At 46.7% G+C, this 21,665-nt stretch overlaps 1 protein-coding gene across 6 annotated transcripts in view; it reads left to right on the top strand.

Annotated features, from left to right (window-relative positions):
- The window catches only part of TTLL11 (tubulin tyrosine ligase like 11), a 222,324-nt gene that overhangs the window by 151,294 nt on the left and 49,365 nt on the right, over positions 1 to 21,665 (top strand). The gene's annotated exons all lie outside the window — the stretch shown is intronic.

The raw sequence follows: 21,665 nt of genomic DNA on the forward strand, positions 1-21,665 counted from the left end.
TGGGCAAGTCTCATAATTTCTCCAAGCCTCGGGCTCCTATCTGGAAAAGGAGGAAAACAATGCCCCCCTCAGAGGAGCATTGTGAGGGTTAGAGATGCTCTTTGTGCCTGGAGCTCATCACATTCTAGGTGCTTCCTGAATGCTTAATATTGTTTATTCGTTTAGGAAATAGTTGAACACCTGCCATGTGCCAGATTCTAGACTAAGTAGAAAGGATGTAGAAAATGATAAGATGCAGCCGCCTCTTAAGAGATGCTCACAGATCCAACAGGGGACTGAGACATAGAATGAAAAAATCACAAGTTAGGGTGACAAGTCCAACATGGAAGCATGAACAAGGTACAGAGGTGACACAGAGAAGGGAGTGGTATACTCTGGAGGAAGTGACATCTGCTAGGTTTTAATGACACAGGAGGCTTACACGATACATGGGTGGAGAAAGACATCCTGAGCCGAAGGGCTGGCTTATGCAAAGGCAGAGAGGCTCGTGGAGGCATTGGTGTTTAGGATTACAATCAATGTGGTACCTACCACTAGACAGGGACGGAGGATTATAATGTGGGTGCATCCTCTAAGGACCTGGATTTGAAGTGTTCCAGATGATTCCTCAGCTTGGCCATGGAGGCCCCGTGGTGCCAGCCAGCTCACCAAGGTCCTCAAGACATTCAATTCAAACTGGAAGGTGTCTCTCCCAAAAGGAAATCCCATTGTTGAGTTTGCTGGAATTGCAGGTTTGAGAGGAAGCAGGTGATAGAATTGAAAATGCCCTGGATGAGGAGGCCCAGGTGGCTGGACCCCAGTCCTTGCTCTGTCTACCTGCCTACAACCTCATGTAAGCTCCCGGGGAGCAGGGGCGCCATGTCTTATTCTGCTCTGAAGCTTGTAAGTGTCTGTTAAATAAATGCTCAGATGCTGCATTGACCGTCTTTCTCCCGCCTCCCTCATTGTGCTGCTTTGAGGACCAGGGTCATAACAGGCTGAGCACCCTTGGCTAAGTCTCAGGGTTTATTCAAACAGAGGTGTCTGATCATCATCATGATTGTTGAAAACAGCTGTCTACCATTAGAACCTGTACCAGTGCTGAAAAATCAGCTTTCCCACCCATTAAAAAATCTTTATGTGATCACTACTGGCTTTGTCATTTAACAAAACCCAGCCTATGTCCTTAAAAAAAAAAAAAAAAAAAAAAAAAAGATATACAAACCACATAGTTGTATTTGGTGATTTGCCTTTTTAGCATTGCAAAGTTGACTTATTAGTCAAAACAATAATTATATGTGAGACTATCAAAGAGATCCAGGTTCTTTCCTATATAATCGAGAAAATGTTAATTTACAGGGGAAAGAAATTGAAATTGTACCTCCAAAGCAAGCATTATCTTAAAAAAAAAAAAAGAAAAAGTTTTCCCAAACATTTTCAACTGTCTTGACAGCTCAAAACATCAGTTTCTCCCCAAACCCACAACCCTTTGTTTTAATGATAAATGTGTCCTAAAGAAAGCAGCTGCCGTGCAGGCCTAGAATCAGTGTTTGGTTTGAAGCTGAAATGATGCTTCCCTGTCTTCCAAACTGTCATACTCAGCTGATGAGAACACTGTGAAGGAGCTGGCAAGCTTCTAATGTGCTGCACAAAATATGGGAATGTTTACTGAGGTAACAGAGTGTTGGAGAACTAGTAGGAGGAATAGTATCTGAAATCAAGCCATGCTACTCTCTGCAGATAAATAACATGCTTTGACCCAAGTGATAGATGGCTAAATTATATCAGCCGTGCCTCAAGGGAGTGTCAGACTATGAGACTTACCAAGGTCATGTGCAAAAAACAAATAGATGTGTCTTGCCCGGGAGACCCACAGTGGGGGTTTTCAAACTAGCGTTCGGGGTTTGAAAAGCATGCAACCACAGTTCTAGTTCTGATTTTGCAGCTGCCCACGATCACAAGGACGGACTAAGTATCCCCTTTGGGCCTCAGTGTGTTGGAATAATAATTCCTGCCCCGCTTACCAGCATTGCTGTGAAGGCCCAGTGAGGTAATGGTGGAAATGGGAGTGCTGAGCCCTGAGAGGATTGTGTGTTGTTTGCAGTCCTCCTGACCCCTCTCACCCTTCTCTACTGCCCCAAGGACATTGCTGTCATTTGAACCCGCCCAGGTCCAGAGCTACCCCAGAGTCACTCATCCCCTGGCTTTTCCTAACCCCATCCTGTCAAGGGATGCCCCAGGGGACAGGGCCAACTCTGGCTCTGCTCCTCTTATGGGACGGCTCTGGGCAAGTCCCTTCCCCACAAAGGGCCTTGTTTTCTTAGACCTAAAGGGAGGATTTGGCCTAAGTGATTCACGAAGTCCCTTCTAACAGAAAACTAGATGTCAGGGAGCACTTACAGTTTGGCTGACACTGGCCTGGTCAACACAGTGAAACCTGGGCTGTTGGAGACCGCTGGGCGGGAATGAGCTGTTGGATTCCTTTGTTTTCTAACTGGTCTTGTGTTTAACCCTCTACCCACTAAACCCTTTCAGCTTTGTTGGGAATCGTGGCTTCTTAAATACATTTCAGTGAATTGGACTTCTTTGAAGGATGGTCTGCAAACCGGTTTTGATTGTCCTGTGATGCGCTGCTGGCCCTGAAGAGCTCAAGGTTCTCATGTCAGCTTTGGGGCGTTTGTTTTTAACTGTCTCGTCTGTTTTCAGACTGGCAGCTGTCACTTCATATACTGCAGACTGCATGGGAGTGGCACCTGTCTCCTCCCTTCTAAGTTGCGGATGTATTGTGCTGTGTGATGGTCTGAAAATCACATCACCAAGTTCGTTAGACATGTGGGTAAAGTAGGAGTATGTAGGTGTTGAGTGAGGTCACAAGAGGCCCTCCTTTCCCTTACAGACGTAAACTTCAGGGCGTGAACTTTGAGATCTTGGTTTTGGCCCCCTAGAGAATGTCTTCCTTGCCTCTTAGTTCTCAGCCATGTTCTAATGGATAGAGGAGGTGGCTGGGGAGAGATTTCTCTACTACCTGGTGGTCTCCTGGCAGTTGCCTGTACCAGGCCTTACCCTTGCTTTCCCCTTCCTCTCTGCTCTTCCGCACGCCTTGGGCTCCATCCCAGAAATGTGCCCGCTCCCCCCCTCACCCACCTCCTCCCCCGCCCCGCACCCAGTTCGTTTCCACATGCAGTTCTTTTGCATGAGGTCCAGGCATTTCTGTCTTCCTACCTGCTACCCGGAAGGCTCTACCCAAGGCTTCCACCTCCGTCAGCCCCAGCTTCACCACCTTGTGGAAACCTTGGGACCCAGTCCTGAGCTCTCAGGTGAGCAGAGTGCCCCATTGTCCCCTCATCCACCTGCGATTTCGCACTTAAGCCACACTGAGTGATCTCTCTGTGGGTGACGCCTCTGCCAAAGGTGCAGTCCTCCAGGCTGGGACTGCCCTGTTCGGCGTCTTCTCTCTGGTACCCAACACAGTGACTGGGACTTGGTAGGTACTCCACTGGATTGGAAGAGTGAATGAACAGACAAACGAACAAATGAATGAATAAGTTGACAGCCTATAACGGGATGAATTGTGTCACCCCTGACATTTATATATTGAAATCCTAACCCCAACTAACTCAAAATATGACCTTATTTGAAGGTCGGGTCTTTACAGAGGTCATCAAGTTAAAATGAGGTTATTAGGGTCGGTCCTAATCCAGTCTGACTGGCATCCTTACAAGGAGAGGAAATTTAGACACAGGCGTGCCCCGAGAGAAAGCTATGGGAAGACGCAGGGAGGAGACGGCCGTCTACACAGGCGAAGGAGCGAGGTCTGCAACACCAGCTTCTAGAGAACAGGCTGGTGTCTGTCCCCGAGTATAGATGCTCCAACTGGTTGGAGAAATCTGTGACTGGATGGGCAAACAAATGAAGAGATAAGTAGAGAAAACCACCGGTGGAATGAAAAATGACTTTATTAGTTACTTCAATATTTTATGAATTCCCAGTGTAGCGCTGTCAAAACGGGAGATGGATCTCTTTTCATTGCCCATGGAACACCTGCACATGGCGGGATCTTTCACAAACAAGGACTAATTACTCTGCCTGGCGAGCTAGGCTGCCAGCTTCTAACCTGGACACGTGAAAGCCTGAATGAATGTCAAGATGATGGCTGTATTGACACTGCTCTTAGCTGAATAATTGTCCCCTGCTTCACACACTTTATTTACAAATGTTTTAAATTATTTATTTTTTCAGTTACAGTTGACATTCAATGTATTTTATATTTCTTTCAGGTGTACAGCGTAGCGGTTAGCGATTTATGTAATTTATGCATTGATCTCCCCCAATTAGCCTAGTACCTACCTGGCACTATACACCGTTGTTGTAATATTATTGACTATATTCTCTGTGCTACAGCACAGCCTCACCCACTTTAGAGGAGAGAAACAAAAGGTCTGATAGAACCTCAAAAGTGGGAGGAGCCATAAAGTCACCTATTCCAGCCTGCTCGTTTTACAGATGGGAAAACTGAGGTTGTTCGAGGGGAGTGGAATTCCCCGGGTCTCATGCTACTTTGAGATGAATCAGGACTGGAATCGGAATCACCTGATGCTTGGGCTCCTGCTCATTCTTCTCCCCTTTCTTAAACAATCCATAGGCCCGACATTTGGGCGCTAGATATTCATGCCTAACCTGCATAGACAGCCCTCTTCATTCTCCCACGTCTCCTTCTTTCTTCTGTAGGAGGTAGGCATCATTATCCCTGTTTTACAGATGAGAATACTGATCCTCAGAAAGGTTAAGTAACTTATCAAAGTCCTAGGATCAATAACCAGTAGAACGGGGATTTTATCCCTGGCTGTCTGACTCCAAAACTTCCCACCACTCCACGCATTTCTTTTTAAATGAATCTTTATCCCTAGGCCTTAGCTCCCCCCCCCCCAATTGGTTAGAAGTAATACATTTTTTTCATGTATTATGAAAAAAATGCCAGCATATGTGTGAGAATCCCTAGAGAAGTTTGTAGTAGGATTTACCAGATTTTAAAGGTCTCACCTGTCTTTGGAAGGTGGCTTCCAAGTGGAAATTACAGAGCAGGCGATCTAGACATGGCGGGGAGCTGGCTCGTGGTGACTGCATGAAAAACTCTTGAATGATTTGTAGATAATTAATTAAAAGTGGCAGTCTCTAATTAACGAACCGGACTATCTCCTTTCCTATCCTGGTTTTGCATACGTGCTTTCCCTCACTCATGGATAACCTTTTTGTAGGATCACTGATGCTTGTGTTTGGTGTTGTCATTTCTTCACGAGCTCTGGGAAGTCAGAAAGAACTTCTTATGATAGCTCCCCCTCACCCACAGTCCTTATCAGTTACATGTAGTCAACCACAGTTCAAAAATATTCAACAAAAAATTCCAGCAATAAACAATTCATAAGTTTTAAATTGTGTGCCATTCTGAGTATCGCAATGAAACCTCACACCACCCTGCACTGTCCTGCCTGGGATATCAATCATCCCTTTGTCCAGAAGATCCACGCTATGTATTCTACCGGCCCATTAGTCACTTAGTAGCCAACTTGGTTATCAGATCAATTATCAGAAGCAGAGGCCACATTCACATACTTTCATTATGGTATATTGTTGTAATTCCGTGTTTCCCCGAAAATAAGACCTGGTCGGACAATCAGCTCTAATGTGTCTTTTGGAGCAAAAATTATATATTAAAATAAGACCGGATATTGTATTGTATTATATCATATCATATCATATCATATCATATCATATCATATCATATCATATCATATCGGACCCAGTCTTATATTATATTAAAAAAAGACCACGTCTTATATTAATTTTCGCTCCAAAAAACGCATTACAGCTGATGGTCTGGCTATGTCCTATTTTTGGGGAAACATGGTTGTTCTATTTTGTTAGTAGTTATTGTTGTTAATCTCTTACTATGCCTAATTTATAAATTAAACTTTATCATAGGTATGTCTGTATAGGAAAAAATATAGTATATGTAGAGTTCAGTACTATCCGAAGTTTCGGGCATCCACTGGGGGTCTTGGAACATATCCCCTACGGATAAGGGGGGGCTACTATATTCCTCTCTGGATTCTATCACCTAGCATCGTGCTACCACCTGGAAGGTATTCCATAAATATCTGTGAAATAATGAATGAATTTTTCTTTCATTTTGCAACCAGAAGAAATAGTCTCATCTTCTGACCATTGCTCTATGGACAGTCTCTGGGCTAGCACTGCAGCTCCTTTCGCTTTCCCTTTTGGATCCATCCGTTACATCAGATTTCTAGCAGGCATAATCCATGTGCTTCCTGGCAAATTGAAAATGAGTCCTCATCCTGTTTATGCGTGACTGTTATCTGTTGATCTCTATGCTCAGCCTTGGGAACCATACTGGGTGTGCCTTCTAGGAGCTCCCAGCCTAGTGGGCGACTTGAACAATAGCTTAAATCTGATGAAGACAAAAGAAGTAAGTGTTAAATGGGGCACTGGAGATGAGCTATGGGAGAGGAAGGGTGATTAATTCTGCCTGGAAGAATCGGGAGGGTTCATGGAGAAGACAGATATTTTTTTAAAAAATTATTACGTAAATGGATTCTGAGCAGCTGACATCCCAAGTTCACATTCTACAGAAGAAACTCAAAAATAGAGTTCACTGTTTCCAGTTCTGGCTGTTGAGAATACTGACGCAGACTCAGATTCATAGATTTGAGAAGATCTAAAAAATAATTAGAGATACAAATCTCAATGACTGTTTCCTATTATTAGGAAAGCGGTTGTGGGTCGCTTGAAAATATTACTTAATCTCAATACTTCTAGTTTCACATACTCCTATGTGAAATATTTTTAAACCCGTATTTGTGTTGAAATTAGTAGAGAACATGTCACCCTATTTTATTGTGATCTCAGTAGTTACCTTCAGAGCAAACAAAAGATTATAGATAAAAAAGCTTGAATTGGTGACGATGAATGCATTCCTTAGCAGCTTATGAGGTCATAGACTAAAGCCAAATTATATACCAAGGGCCTTAAAATGTTAATATCTATTGACTCAGAAAGTTCACTTCTGGGACTTTACACCAAAGATATAATTCAAAATTATGAGGAAGATTTATTGTGTAAATATGTTCATCCATGTAGTGAAAGATCAGAAACAATAAATATCCATTAGCCTGAGAGACAGTCATTTATATCTGTAAATAATTTTGGTGATATGGCAAAATGCTTATGATAAAATGTCAAATGTTAAAGAGGGCCACAAAATTGTATGTATACTATGATTTCAACGATGTGAAAAAATTACATTCATAGAAGAGGACTGAAAGGGAATTTACCGAAATTAAAAGTGATAATTTCTGGGGAGTGAGATTATGTATGAGAGTTTTGTTCTCTCACCTACACGTTTCTATATTTTTTGTGTCTTCAACAAAGAGATATGACGTTACAATATGAGAACCAGCGAGGTTAGAGAGAAGCCCCCCAACTTGGACCGCTCGCTGGGTAGGAACGTACAGTATAGGCCAGCACATTCTGAGGTTTTAGGACCTCGGCGACATGAGACAGGGTTGGCAAAGCTTTTCGTAGTGAAAGAACGTGACCAGGCAAACTCGTATGCATTTGGCTCCATAGCTGAGGGCCCACGATGTCAGCAGGAGCGTGGAAGGCCAGGCACTGCTCCTCTCGGGCAGCCGAGCCCTGGCAACCTCATGGTTTCATGAGCTCGGCTAATTCACAGCTGGACCCAGACAGCATGAAGGGAATGGAGACTGACACCTGCTGCCCTGACGGCAGAAGCGGCAAGGACTTGGCAGGGGCCCCAGTTGGATGGGCAGGGATCATTGTCAGGGCGTCCTCTGGTGGGCAACCCCTGGAGTACCCAACAGGCACCGAGGCAGAAGCCCGTTGGGTGGAATCGACCACCTCCAAGAGCATGGGGTTCATTGATTCCCGGTTTAGGTAGAAAGAACAACACTGGGGCTGACACAGTGGCCGTTCCCCCTGCTGGGCCAGGCCTGCCACAAGGCCCGGACACGGCTGAGCTGGCTGGTAGCGATCTCAGCTCTGTGGGACTCCAGCTGCAAGGCACTGGCTGGTGCAGCTCTAGGTGAGCATATATTACAGGCGTAATCATGTGTAAAAGTCAAGCAGTCGTAGATGTCCCTTTGATGATCATTATTAAACTGGAAATATTTTTAGTTGTTAGTGTTTTCCCCAAAGAGAGTTCTGTTGTGAGTGTGGGAATTCAAGCAATTTATGTTTCATTTTCAGACTTAGTGTGTGAAGCAAAGTTGGTCTGTATATTTAACTCATGTTGTATTTAGTATCCCTGAGCTGTGCTGGAAAAAACTGCAAATCTCTGGCTGTGAAATGACAGGATAAATATCATTCCATTCAAAGCACAGAAGAAAAGACACCTGTAAATGCTTTACCTTTACCTGATCCTATCAATTACATCATTGCTTTGTTCTTCATGACAGATTTATGAGGTGTGGACACAGCCAGCCCACAAAGGTTGGTGACTGACTGCCTTTTGGCAGCCACTGTTTGTACCAAAGTGTGTGTGTGTGTGTGTGTGTGTGTGTGTAAAATGAGTGTTTTAAAACATTTTACAAAAATAATATAATAGTAATCTAGTATTTTATATATATATTACACATATATATTTATATAAAATATCAGAGTCTTTACAATAACCTTGCAAGGGAGATATCTCCATTTTAAGGATGAGAAAACAGAGGATCAGAAGAGCTAAGTGACTTGCCCAAAGTCACGCAGCGTATATGTGGCACAGTTGGGATTTGAACCACCTCGGATGTCTCCTCCTCTCCCGAGGGGGCCGAGGAGGGGCTTTCTGCTCCTGCAGTGCTGGGGTCTGTGCAGTAATCTTTGCAGGTCCTCTGGGCCCTCCCACTGAAGTTCAGGCACCCGCAGGTTTCCTTCCACATACCTTTCTGTGCAATGACGAGCATTTCTGTTCCCACATATGAGAAGTGTGGGTCGCTCCTGTTGGGGATAATTAGAAAAAGAGGGTCTGGGAGTCTGGGTGGGGGTTGGGGGGGGTGGCGTGAAAAGGGAAGGGGGAGAGGAGAAAGGCAGCACACGACAAAGTGGCTACTAAAGCTGGGAGTGAGATAAGGGAGCTGAGGGGCAGTGGCTGAGGCCTTAGAACTGACTTCCCACATGTGTCAAGAGGAGAGGGGTTACCTGTGTGAAGTGGGCCAATGAGATGGGTTCCTTGACCTGGAGTTAGGAAGAGGGGTGGAAGCCCCCAACCTCCAACCCTCCCACACACTAGTAACGGGGAGGGGAGCCTGGTAGGCATGTCAGGAAATTCCTGTGTATTTGAGCACCTGACTGAAGGTGGGAGCATCCCAAGCATTTTACATTCCCAGCCTCCTGTGACTCTGGTAGAATCCAGAAGGTAAGATTCAATGACTAGTGATTCAGTTAGAGATAACTGAATCTTTAGATGGTGGAACACACTCACACACACACACACACACTCACACTCACACTCACATGCACTCACACAGACTCACACGGAAATGAGGCTCATTGTGAACATTTTCTGCAGCAAAATAGAACATATTTCAGTCATCTTGTTCAAACTTCAAGGGAAAAGAAAATGTCTAGGGAGCGAAGTGTGGCAACTTATTGTTCCAAAATTTAAGATATATAAGGTAAAGATCAGTATTATTTAGTCCTCTGTCTTTATTTCGATGAACATAGAACTTTGGTAAAGGGCTTTAATCAGTCTGCACCTGGCTTTGGTCCCCCCAATTTTTCTTCTCAACTGTGAATTAGCTCATCTTAAAGGAATCTGACCTTAAGGTGTTTTTGAACAAAAAAGTTTTCTGAATCTGTCTCAGCACTGACTGCATCCTTATGAAACTCTCTTCTTTCAGGTGGCTCCTCACACCAGAAGTAAGCCCTGTGCGCAGTGTTTGCCACATGAGCGGTGCCACATGTTTATCTGCTTGGTGCCAACTTACAGGTGTTTGGTACCCATGGCTTTGTCACACAAACCATTCGAGAAAACATGAACCCAGGTTCTCACTGTGCCCTTCCCACAGGTGTCTGTGGTTTCCTGGCCCTTTCACAAGTTGGCCAGCTGTGCCCGAGGAGGCCCCCCGGGCCGTTCCACAGCCGCTCTGTAGAAGTTACTTATATTTGTCTCATGCCAAACAGCTTGTGAAAAATAGTTCATTATGCTTTCTGATTTCAGCTTTCCAGATATCTATATGGACAGAAAATACAGATTCCCTCCGGTTTCTGACAGAATATCTTCATCGAAGCTTCACCTCTCGAAGCTTTCCGTAGTCAGGTATCGGCCAACTGAGTCCACATAGCTGGAATACTCTGTGTCTCCTATACCTGTGGTCCAGTGGGTGTGGGCAGGGAATGGGGTAACAGAAGTAGAGATGTAATTAAGACCATCCCCAGTTCTCCTTTAATGAATGGGAAGCAGCCTGGCCAAGGATGGAAAGACAGGCTTTGACAATGGAAAATTTGGCATGAATCCCTGTCCAGCCATTTATCTGCTGTGTGAGTTTAGATAAATTACTTGTACTCTCTGAGCCTCATCTGCAAAATGGAGATAATAATATCCAACTCATAGGATCATTATGCAAGTTAAAAGTAATTTTTTAAAAATGAGATCAAAATTATGTTAAATCTCATGACACACACACACACACACACACACACACAAGAAAGGAAGAAATCCTGGAAAGAAAACACCAACATGTTATCAGTGACCATATGCAGGTGGTGAAACAAGGGTGAATTTTTTTCCTTTTTCTACGGTATCTTTAAATATTTTTTTCATGAACATATATTGACTTTATAATTAGAAAAAATAGAAAGTAAACTAAAACATAAAATAAGAAAAAAGAAATAATATGCTTTATGTACCAAGCATAAGTTGGCACTTGGTAAATGGTAGCTATTTTTACTAATTAGTCATTATGCCTAATAATAATAATTAGTAGTAATGATTTCCTCTGGGACCAGAGGTTGTGAATTAGTCTGATGGTGGGGGGGAGGCGGATGACTCATAGCTCCCTTCCCAGTGAGGGGGAGTCCTGGGTTCACTTCCAGCTGGGGACATCCCTCACTCACTTCCTGACCCTGAACTCCGGACCCCACATGGCCCATTGTGGGGGCCCCCCCCTCCATGCAGTGTAGCCCATAAACAGCTCTCCAGTGCCCATGGCAAAGGGGATCGCACTTTCGGGCAGGCAGAGGTATTCTCCATGGAGGGGCTCATCCAAGGAGTGTGGCAGTGGCCTTGGCAGGACATTGTCGGCCCTCTGTTGATGGCAGGCCATTTGTCTAGGGGGACAATAGGAGAGAGAGAGTCAAGAGTCACATCTGTTCCTTCTGTCAGGACAGCAGAGACGGCCCCTGGGAAAAGAGTTTCTCAACATTAAAATTAACTTGGTGCTGTAGTTGGAAGATTATAGAAGTTAAAAATGTGTCCCCCTATCTTCAGTTACTACTGTTGTGACGATAACGGTCAGGATTGAGGCCCAGTGAGAGTTCTAGACTAAACTCTCAAATTCCTTAGGGTCCAATAGGTTCAACCAGAGAGAATTAAAATTCTGCCTTAAGGAAAGAAAAAGTGAAATCCATAACTAGCTGTGAGACTGTGAGCGAGTCAGCCAACCTCTCTGAGCCTGTGTCCTCAGATGTAAAGTGAGAGATCCGCTCAGGTGGTCCCTGAGGTCCTGGAAGTTTTCGATTCCGAGATGTGCTGATTATAAATACAGTCGGTTCTGAGAAGTACAAGGGCTTAGAGGTCTTCTCTGCTCAGTGGGCAAGCTGCCAAAATGTGATGGCCAAGACAGGAAAGGACAGGGGTTCTCTCTGGGCCTGACACTTATCAGCGTGGCCCCCACAGGTGACAAACGATGGCAGGACTTCAGCTGGTGGCTTCTAGAACAATGGAGACAGCAGGTCTTCCAGGCATGCTTGGGATCAATCCCTCTGTTGCCTCCGTGGGCTGATACTGAGCTGCTAGGTGTGAAATGCCCACATCGTGCCAGGCACGGTGGCAGATGCTGTGCATACTGTACGTGAGTGCCAATCCTCGGGCACCCTGCGGGAGCGGTAGCACCACCGGTTCCCACATGAAGCAGCTGAGACTCAAGAGGTTGGCTCATTTTCTCTTCATCTACAGTGCTCGCTACATGGCACTGAGAACTGAGAGTGAGCACGCTTACCCTGCCCTCGGTGAACTGGCAGGTTAGAAACAGCCCCAGACAACTAAATAGGCAATTGCCGTACAGTGTGAAGGGCTTCAAAAGAGGTAGGAATAAGGTGTCATGGAGGAGAGTGAAGGGGGACAATCCATGCCAGCAGAAGGGTGGGGCGAGTGTGTGTGGGGTGCCATGCGACACTCTGGGCAGAGGCAAAAGCATGTGCAAAGGCCCAAGGCTGGTGAACCACAGGAGGACTTGGTGAGCAGTGCAGTCTGGCTGGACTTTGTGGGGGAATGTGGTGTGACATTGCGCTGCAGAGGGACACAGAGCCTGGCAGGACTTGGCCAGGTCAGAGCGTAGACTTTCTCCTGCATGCAGAGAGGAGCCAGCCGTCCGCACAGTCACATACTCAGTCAGTATTCACGCGCCGACTTTATGCCAGGACTGAGGCGTTAAGTCATGAACGAAACCATCAAAAATCCCTGACTTTGTGAAACTGACATTCTTTATTGGGGCTAAAGGGCGGGAGGGCAGGAGATGGACCGTAAACTAAATATAAATGAGCAAAATCTATACTCTGATAGATGGTGGTACGTGCTAGGAACGATGGAGCAAGGAAGGGGTTCTGGAGTGCTGGGGAAGTGTGGGTCACATCTGTAAGCCGAGGGGCCAGGGGTACTGTCTGAGAAGGGGACATTTCCATAAGTACTTGAGGGAAGGGAGACAGACAGAACCAGGAAAAAAGTTAATGCAGCCAGTGACACAGTCAGATCTGCAGTTTGTGACATGGAGGATGTATTAAAGGGGGAGATTGGAAGCAAGGGGACTGGTGAAGAGGCTGTTGAAATTCAGGTGACCCACTGATGAGGTGAAAGGAGATGGTGGCCTGGATTATGTAGTGTGGCAGTAGGGATGGAGAGAAGTGAGCGGACTGAGGTGATAGAGGGACAAGACTTGGCCACTTGATGTGGTGGAGGCGGAGAATTCATCTCTTCTCTATGTGGTGACTCTCAGCTGGAGGCTCAGGTTTGGGGTAGAAGATGAGCTTAAAAGTAATTTGCTCCCGTACACTCATGTTCATAGCGGCACTGTTCACAATAGCCAAAAGGTGGAAGCAACTCAGCTATTCACTGACAGATGAACGGATAAACAAAATGTCCTGTGTCCACACAAGGAAATTCTGACACCTGCTACAACATGGATCAGCATTGAGGACATTATGCTGAGTGAAATCAGCCAGTCACAAAAGGACAAATACTGTATGCTTCCACTTACATGAGGTACCTACAGTGGTCGAACTCATAGGGACAGAAAATAGAATGGTGGTTGCCAGGAGCTGGCGGGAGGGAGGAGAAAATGGGGACTTTTTGTTTAATGGGTACAGTTTCAGTTTTAACGGAAGATGAAGAGGTTCTGATGGATGGCGGTGATGGCTGCACAACCATAGGCATATACTTAATGGCACTGAACTGTACCCTTAAAAATAGTTTAAATGGAAAATTTTATGTTATATGTATTTTATGAAAATAAAACTAGGCGGCCGGATGGCTCAGTTGGTTAGAGCGCGAGCTCTCAACAACAAGGTTGCCGGTTCAATTCCCGCATGGGATGGTGGGCTGTGCCCCCTGCAACTGAAGTTTGAAAACGGCGACTGGACTTGGAGCTGAGCTGTGCCCTCCTCAACTAGATTGAAGGACAACTACTTGGAGCTGATGGGCCCTGGAGAAACACACTGTCCCCCAATAAAATATTTAAAAAAAAAGAAAAAGAAAACTAGCAAGTCCAGCTCAGTTCTAGCAGTTCTCTTGCGCCCCTGGCCTCTTATTTTGAGCTCTCTCTGCCTCTAGCTAGTCCCTGGGGTCACCTGGTGACATTACTTTGCAGCTGTGGGTCTAGTTTTCCTCACCTCTAAGGTGGACACAATACTTCACAGGGTTGTTGGGAGGATTAGGTGAGTTCATCCATGTGCCATGCCTGGCACAGAGCAAACTCTCATTACCCCTCATTACGTATTTTACTATTCTTACGTCAGAACGCCCTGAGTCGGGAAAACAGCCCAAACCTAGACTACAATCCACGCTCCAGCCCTTGTAAGCCATGTGACTTTGGCACACAGTTAACCTGCCAGAGCCTCAGTTTCCGCCTATACAGTGGGGCTGAGAAACCCTACCTCACAGGGATGAGGGCGGGACCAAGTAGGGTCTGTGTTCAAGGCCCCCCGGCAGTACCTGGATGCCATCGTCTCCGAGCAACAGCCAGTGTTACTGTGTGGACACAAGACCACAGTTATGCAAGGCAAAAATTAACACAGTAACAGGACAAGTAAACTGAGACAGAAACAGCACCTCCCTTCTGCTAGCTGAGGTGTTTGCAGAATCCGGAAATTACACCTGTGCACTGGTTTCAGGAATATGTCTGTGTCTGGTGTGTTTTACATCGGAGACCTAGTCAGCCAAGTCTGAGTAACAGTTACTGAGCCCCTGCTCTTGGCCTGGCCTCAAGCTGCTGTGGGAGAGTCAGAAATGAGTCAGTCAGGGGCCCTGAGTGCAAAGAGCTGATATTGGCCCAAGGAAGAGCTAAGGACATTGTCACAGCCTGGATTCTTCATGAGCCCTAGAACCAAGTGCGAGGAAACCCTGGACAAGTCACGTCCTGTCTCCAGAGCTCCCTCCTTCTGTAGGTACAAAACGAGCGCCTCGAACTTGCTGGTCTCTGTGACTTGAAGCTGTTTCCTTCCTAGAGGCATGGATTCCTTTGTCGCTGTCTCTGGGAGCAGCTTGCAGGGCGTAGGACGTTCAAGGGAAAGTGGACCAGAGTCCCTCCTTCTGTGCAGTACACACCAGGCCTTGGGAGCTTAGAGGGCACCAGTATAGGCTTGACCCCAGCCGCAGACTGGTGAGAAAGGGGACCACCCTGGGGCCAAGCAGAGCCTGGGACACAGATGTGGAGTAGGATCGGAGGCCAAGGCTGCGAGGATCAGGAGTGGAGACTCCACAGTGGGGATGCTCCAAGCTGAGCTGGAAGTGGGCAAGGCTCGCTGCAGAGCCCTGCTGTGAGCCCATGTGAGCTGGGGCTGCCGGGGTAGCCCAGAGCCCTTCAGGCCTGACTCCCAAGAAGCACACCAGCCAGCTGCCCTGGCAGGAGGAGACTGTGTGTGAGGGCAAGCGTATTCTGGGCTTGACCTGCCTGCTCACGGGGTGGGAGCCCCTTTACTCAGATCACAGCTCTACCCCGGGGAGAAAGGAAGACAGCTTTTGTGTGTTTGCTTTCAAGAAGTTTCTGCTTGAAGGATTTTGAGGAGTTTCCTTCTTGGGCCCACGTTCTTCCTCCAGCTGTGGGGCCCCAGGGAAACTGCCTCGGCGCTGTCCTACTTGCCGGTCTGCCTTCTGCTCCTCTCTCCGTCTCATGCCGAGGCGCGGTCCGCTCATTGCACATGGGATGCTGCACCGTGCTTTCTAGCTGAGCCAGAAGTGAGTCAAATCCAGCAAAACTGAGTTCGGGTCCCTGGGATCATTGGTATGTGCCCTGGAGAGCAGTTCCCAGTCAAATTCTCAGTAGCCAACTGAAGCTGATTAACGTGGGGAAGAAAAATTGCAGGGTATCATTCGACCACTGCTGCCATCCATATGCATGAAGCCTGGGGACCTGACTCCCTTGCAGAATTGAACATCACCTTTAGAGGTGCCAATTTCAGACAGCTCGCTACCCCCTACCCCCACCTACCCCCCACCACTTCCCTACCAGCCCGAATAGTCATTGCTCCAGGTCTGCGGCCACCAAGGGAACCGCTTGGGCTGCCCACATGCTATATGTGTTCTTGAAGAGTGGATGGGCTTCTGCCACTTAAGAAATCGGTCACATTTAGAAATATTCAGCTTCAGTGAACATGTCATGGCTGTGTATAAGGAAAACATACTATTATCTCTAGAGCTTGCCTGAAACAACAGGCTGGTTCCTGAAACAGATGTTTTGTGAAACCCACCGTGACAGGCTCATCAGAGCTGGAGATGGGCCAGCACTTAGTTACCAGCCTCACAAGGACACAGACGTCTCTTCCGGCTTCCCGTTTGTCCCCCCACCCCGCACCTGGGCTCAGAGGAGATACTCCCTGTGGCTCCTCCTTCTGGCTCGTGGATTCTGAAGTTAAACATTTTACAAGCCTGATATTGTAGACAGAGGCAGTCGGCCGGGTGCCCTGGGGAGACGTTTCCAAGATAACGACTCAAAATATCTTAGTTTGGTTCAACTAACATGAATTGAGCACCTACTGTGCACCAGGCACTATTCTAGTTGCTTTCAGTTACGGTATCTCACAGTAACTCTCTGAGGTTACCCATTTGAGAGGTGAGGAAACTGAGACCTTGTATCCGTTTCCTAGGGCTGCCGGAACAAGTTACCACAAACTTGGTGGCTTAAAACAACAGAAATGGATTCCCTCACAGTTCTGGAGGCTGGAAGTCTGAAATCCAGGTGTCAGCAGGGCCGTGCTCCCTCCTGAGAGTTCTCCTTGGAGAGAACCCCTCCTTGCTCCTTCCAGCTTTGGGTGTCTTCAGGTGTTTCTTGGCTTGTGGCAGCATCACTCCAATCTCTGCCTCCGTCGTGTGTGTGTGTGTGTGTGTGTGTGTGTGTGTGTGTGTGTGTGTGTGTGAAATCTCCCTCTGCCTTTCGATTCTAAGGATGCGTGTCTCTAGATGTAGGGCCCCCTCTCATCAGGATAATCTCGTCTCCACGTCCTTAACTTGATGACACCTGTGAAGACTCCCCTTCCAAATAAGGTCACATTGACAGATTCTGGGGTTAGGGCTGCTGTTCGGACTGCTGCAGTCCTCGAGCTATTGTTTTCCCCAGGTGACACAGTGAGAAGGGTCAAGTCGGGAGTGGACCCCAGGCTGGCTGGCTCGAACCTAAGACGCTCAATCAGGTCCTCACTCCTCACATGCTGTGAGGCAGTTCCTGCCATCAGTGCTGAGACGTAAACACAACGCCCTTGCTCTTCAGAAACCTGTGATTAGGTGGGAAGGAGCTTTGCGACTTGGATATGAGGGAGCGTTCTCGAGTCCAGCTGATCCACACATACTTGGGCAAATTATGTCACCACTATTGCGTCTTATATGGAAAACGTGTCATTTTAAGAGTCATAGTGACCCCCGAGGGCTGAGGGGAGGATCAAATGAGAGTATGTGCTTAGCACACAGGCGGACAATCAGGGCCCAGGCATCCTGACCCCACAGCCTCCACCACCAGCCACCGAGCTCACTGCTTCCGCCAGCAAGGACTCCCCAGAATATTTGAATCAGAGCCTCTGAATGAGAAAGGGACAGTGGGGGACTTCTGTAGAGGCCCCCAGAAACCAGGGTGAGGAAGAGAGAGATGCCGAAGCTGACTTTGGGGTTTTGAGCTTGGCTCATTGGAAGGATGAAGTTGCCAACGACCACATGGAAATGGCAAGAAGCGGTTTGTGGGGGACTAGAGAACAAATTACATTCAACTTGGATACAAGTGGGACATCTGGGTGGATTTGACTGGCAAGTGTTGGACTTTTAAAAGCTACACAGAGATTAAGACTGAAGAAAAGAACTGAACCCATGTGGCAAGTTCAAGTGCTGTCCCAGATTAAGCCTTTTAGGGGGCAGAGTGCAAACTAGAAAAGAGAAAATGTCAGTACTCACTGGTTCGTGGTCACAACACTCGATTTTCTTGCCTGTGAAATGGGCACACTGCTTGTTTCTTCCCAGGCTGTTGCTCAGGTTGCATTAGACCATGGATGGGAAATTGCTCGATAGACTGGGCGTTGAACTCGAGCAAGAGGCAGCTGGTAGCGGCAGCAGGAACATTTCTCCCAATGCCAAACACGACAGCAGAGGCAAACAGCGCTTTCCCTATCTCTGCGTCGTTGGCTGAGGAAATAGTAACTGCGCCTGCACCAGATTTGGACTGGCCTTTCTGGCGGCTTCTAAATCTAGTCATAATAACCAAAGGACTATATAATAAAAATGGGAATGTCTCCATTCCCTGGTAAGGGGTGTACTTTTGCCAGCAGTTTTTGTTTTTCGTAAAAACAGATGAGAGTACTTCTCTCTTGACCCTCGTGGTTCATCCCTCCACCGCCATCTCCCTGATGCTCTCCTTGCTCTCCCTTCTGTGTGTTTCACAGGACAGAGTAGGTCAGTCAGCATTGCTGTGACATCACACAAAGGAAGAAGCCAGCTCCGTGTTCATTAGTAGGGAAACTAAATGATAGACTCTCGTTTGTTTTCTTTCTTGGGGAAGGGGTCCTCACTACATGCCCTTCACATAGAAACCTTTTGTCCCCACCAGGTGAGTTGGTCAGGTGGGGATATTAATGTATTTGAATGGGTGTTTGGAGAGGCCACTGTGAAAGAAAGAAAGTGTCAGGACACCTGTGGTTCTGACCATTGTGTCACAACAAGCACACTGCTCCTTAAAGTTATTCCTTGGGGGAGGACGGGGGTACGGGGATAAGTGTGTACGCGGTCTCTAGACCCCGGTCTGTATGTCTCCAAACTTCAGGGAGGTTTGAGCTGTCTTGTGTTGAGGACCAGTGGTATGTCTGGCATTCTTCAAATTGCTTTACATTTCGTATTCCATTTAGTGCTCATCACTAAAACCCTGTGTGTCTGGTATTATTGTCACCACTTTCCAAATGAGGAAACGGATGCTTAGAGAGGTTAAGTGCCTTCCCAAGGTCACTCAGCAGGTGAGTGGCAGTGTTGGAGCCAAAACCCAGGCCTGCTCCATGCGCAATCCTTACAACTCTTGCCACTCTGCCACCCTGCCTTCACCTTGTACTTGAACTTTTACAATCTCTCTAGAGTCTTGAGAGCCATCAGGGAGACATCATCTAAAAATGTACCATGATAACTAAACATTTAGTACTTCTGTGAGAAACACCGCAGCAAACTGTCTGGATGTCTGCTTGGGGAATTGTGCAATGACAAGTGAAATTAAATACTTTAATGGATTTTGACAACAACTCTATGTTAGGGGAATTCAAATTGCATAAAGAAAAAAGTTAGGCTTTCTCGCTGGACCTGATTACTAATATGCATGCCTAATTTATTAGCTGCATTTTTTAAAACCTAATTTTGTTAGGACCAAAGTTATTAGAGGAAGAGGATGTTATAGATTGGAAGAGGCTGTTAAATCTTCCTGGAAGAGGCTGGTTTTGAGCTGACTCGATTTCCCTGATTTTTGAGGGAGGCGTTCAGTAAATATGTGTCAAATAAATGGTAACAGCTACCATTTCTTTAACACTCTAGGTGTTAGCCAGGGTGCTAGCCTCTTCTTTTATGCCATCCCATTGAATCCCTCGACCCATCTGTGAGGTGGAGTCCATTATCCGTCTCTATTTTATGGAAGAAAAATGGAGGCTGAGAAATAACACAACTCCCCCAAGGCCACACAGTTAGTAAGGAGTGGACCAGGATGACTGTCATTCTTATTATCATAAATTATTATTGTTGTTTTATTACCCTAAAAAAAATGGCTTTATAGAACCTCAAATTGAAAATGACACCCAGAGGTCGCCCTGCCCGTTTTCTTGTCTTCAGGTAAAATTACACCAAATGCTTCATGTTATTTGTCTTAAAGAATTCTTTTTTCACACAGTCATTTATCAGCATGTCTTTTTTTTTTTCATCACCCATTAGACGTCGAGTACTACGAGGAGAGCAAAAATGGATTTTATTGGGTGAAAGAAGCCATAGACTTCAACTGCCATAATATAGGTTTAGAAAATGACAAATTCCACAAGAGAGGTGTAAACGAAATGCTGTGGGAAATCCAGAAAGGGTGTTTCTGGGTGCAGGGATCAGGGAAGGCTGGGGGGCAGGCTGGCATTTGAAGTGAGCTTTGCAGGATGCGCAGGACTCGGCCTGGCTGTTGGCGAAGGGGTGGCAAGGTGTAGGCACCCAGGCACAAGGGCCTGATAAGCTTCTAAGCATGAGGGCATTTGGAGTCCTCTCTGTGTGCGGGTGAGATCACCCAGGGAGACTGTGTAGGGCAGGAAGCAGGTCACGGACAGAGCCTGAGAGGACCACCTGCCACTAAGAGCCCTCAGAGGAAGAAACACACAGAATGGAAAAACACTAGGAGAATGCGTGGGCACAGAAGGAGACTCTCAGAGAGAGAGCACATGGGATGCTAGGCAGAAGCTGAACTGGAGAAAGACCACGAAGGTCAGTGGCAATTAGGAGGTCCGTGGTAACCTTTGAGAGAGCAGCGTGTTTGGAGCAGGAAAGCAGAAACCAGCGTGCTCATACTGAGGTCAGGAGGGGCTCTGGCACACTGTGACTTTCTCTAGGTCATGCTCCCCGAGGCAAGGGCTGTGATTGCAGTCTGCTAGCGGAGGGCCAGCAGACAACCCCCTTGGCTCTGCTGAACCTTGCTGGAAACCTAGAAAGAACAGGGTGATGAGAGTCCGGCGGTCCCAGGTCACTGCCTGATACCGTCCTGGAGGTGTGTGACCTTGAGTCCTTTATTTAACCAGACTTTGGCTTTGTTTAATAAGCAACAGCTATCACTTATTGAGTGCTTACCTCGTTCCAGGCATGGTTCTAAATGCTCTGCGTATATCTGCCCATTTAATTCTCACAACAGTGCTGTGAGTTGGGTAGAAGTATTACCCCCATTAAACAGTTAAAGACACTCAGGCACAAGTAGGTTAAGCCACTTTTCCAAGGTCCCCAGCTGGTAAGGGCCAGGGCCAGAATTCCAAATGGGCATTTTGGCTCCTGAGCATAGGTTAGTATCTCCATTTTAAGGTCGGTGTGGCTTAACTGAGATAATTAGCATACTGGAGGGTCCCTGGCCTGTAGGAGGGGCTCAGTAAGAGTTGCTGTCTGTTCCCCCTGATCAAATGACAAATGCCAGGTCAGGGCAGCCTTGCCCTGTGGGATCAGCTCACTCACATGAGTGAAAACCCCACACAGAATGACACACACAAAATTGCCTTGGAAAGTGGGGTGCAAATGCCATCAGCCCCTGGGGCACAGTCGAGTGAAGATGGTTTTGCCTTCAACACCTGGACGGCAGTGATGGACCAGCCGCCACACTGGGACCCCTGGGTGGGGGAGCACCCTCAAGGAGGATCGGTGACAAGGGACGTTCACAAAGTGAGCAGATTTCATCTGAAATCTGAGGGGGAGGATATTTGGCCTGGGATATGCCTATTGAATCCCTGGTTCAGGGTTCGCTGGGTGCATAATATACAAAAAAAAAAAAATTAGGATTCCCGTAGAAAATGAACTGGGTTTGGAAGAAATTGAATGCCAGAAAGAATTACAGTCTAGGCCAAAAACAACTTCTCCACATGACTTTCCCCCTTATTGTCTGTATTCACACAGCCCTATACTTTGGTGCAGAACTGTGTTTAAACACTAAAATGCTTTGTGTTGCAGATAGGCGCTGAGTATGTAATTAAAAGGATCCCTTCATTAGCAGAACTAG

The sequence above is a fragment of the Rhinolophus sinicus genome, chromosome 16 (assembly GCF_057876585.1).
Source record: "Rhinolophus sinicus isolate RSI-liver-muscle chromosome 16, RSI-T2T, whole genome shotgun sequence".
NCBI lineage: Eukaryota > Metazoa > Chordata > Mammalia > Chiroptera > Rhinolophidae > Rhinolophus > Rhinolophus sinicus.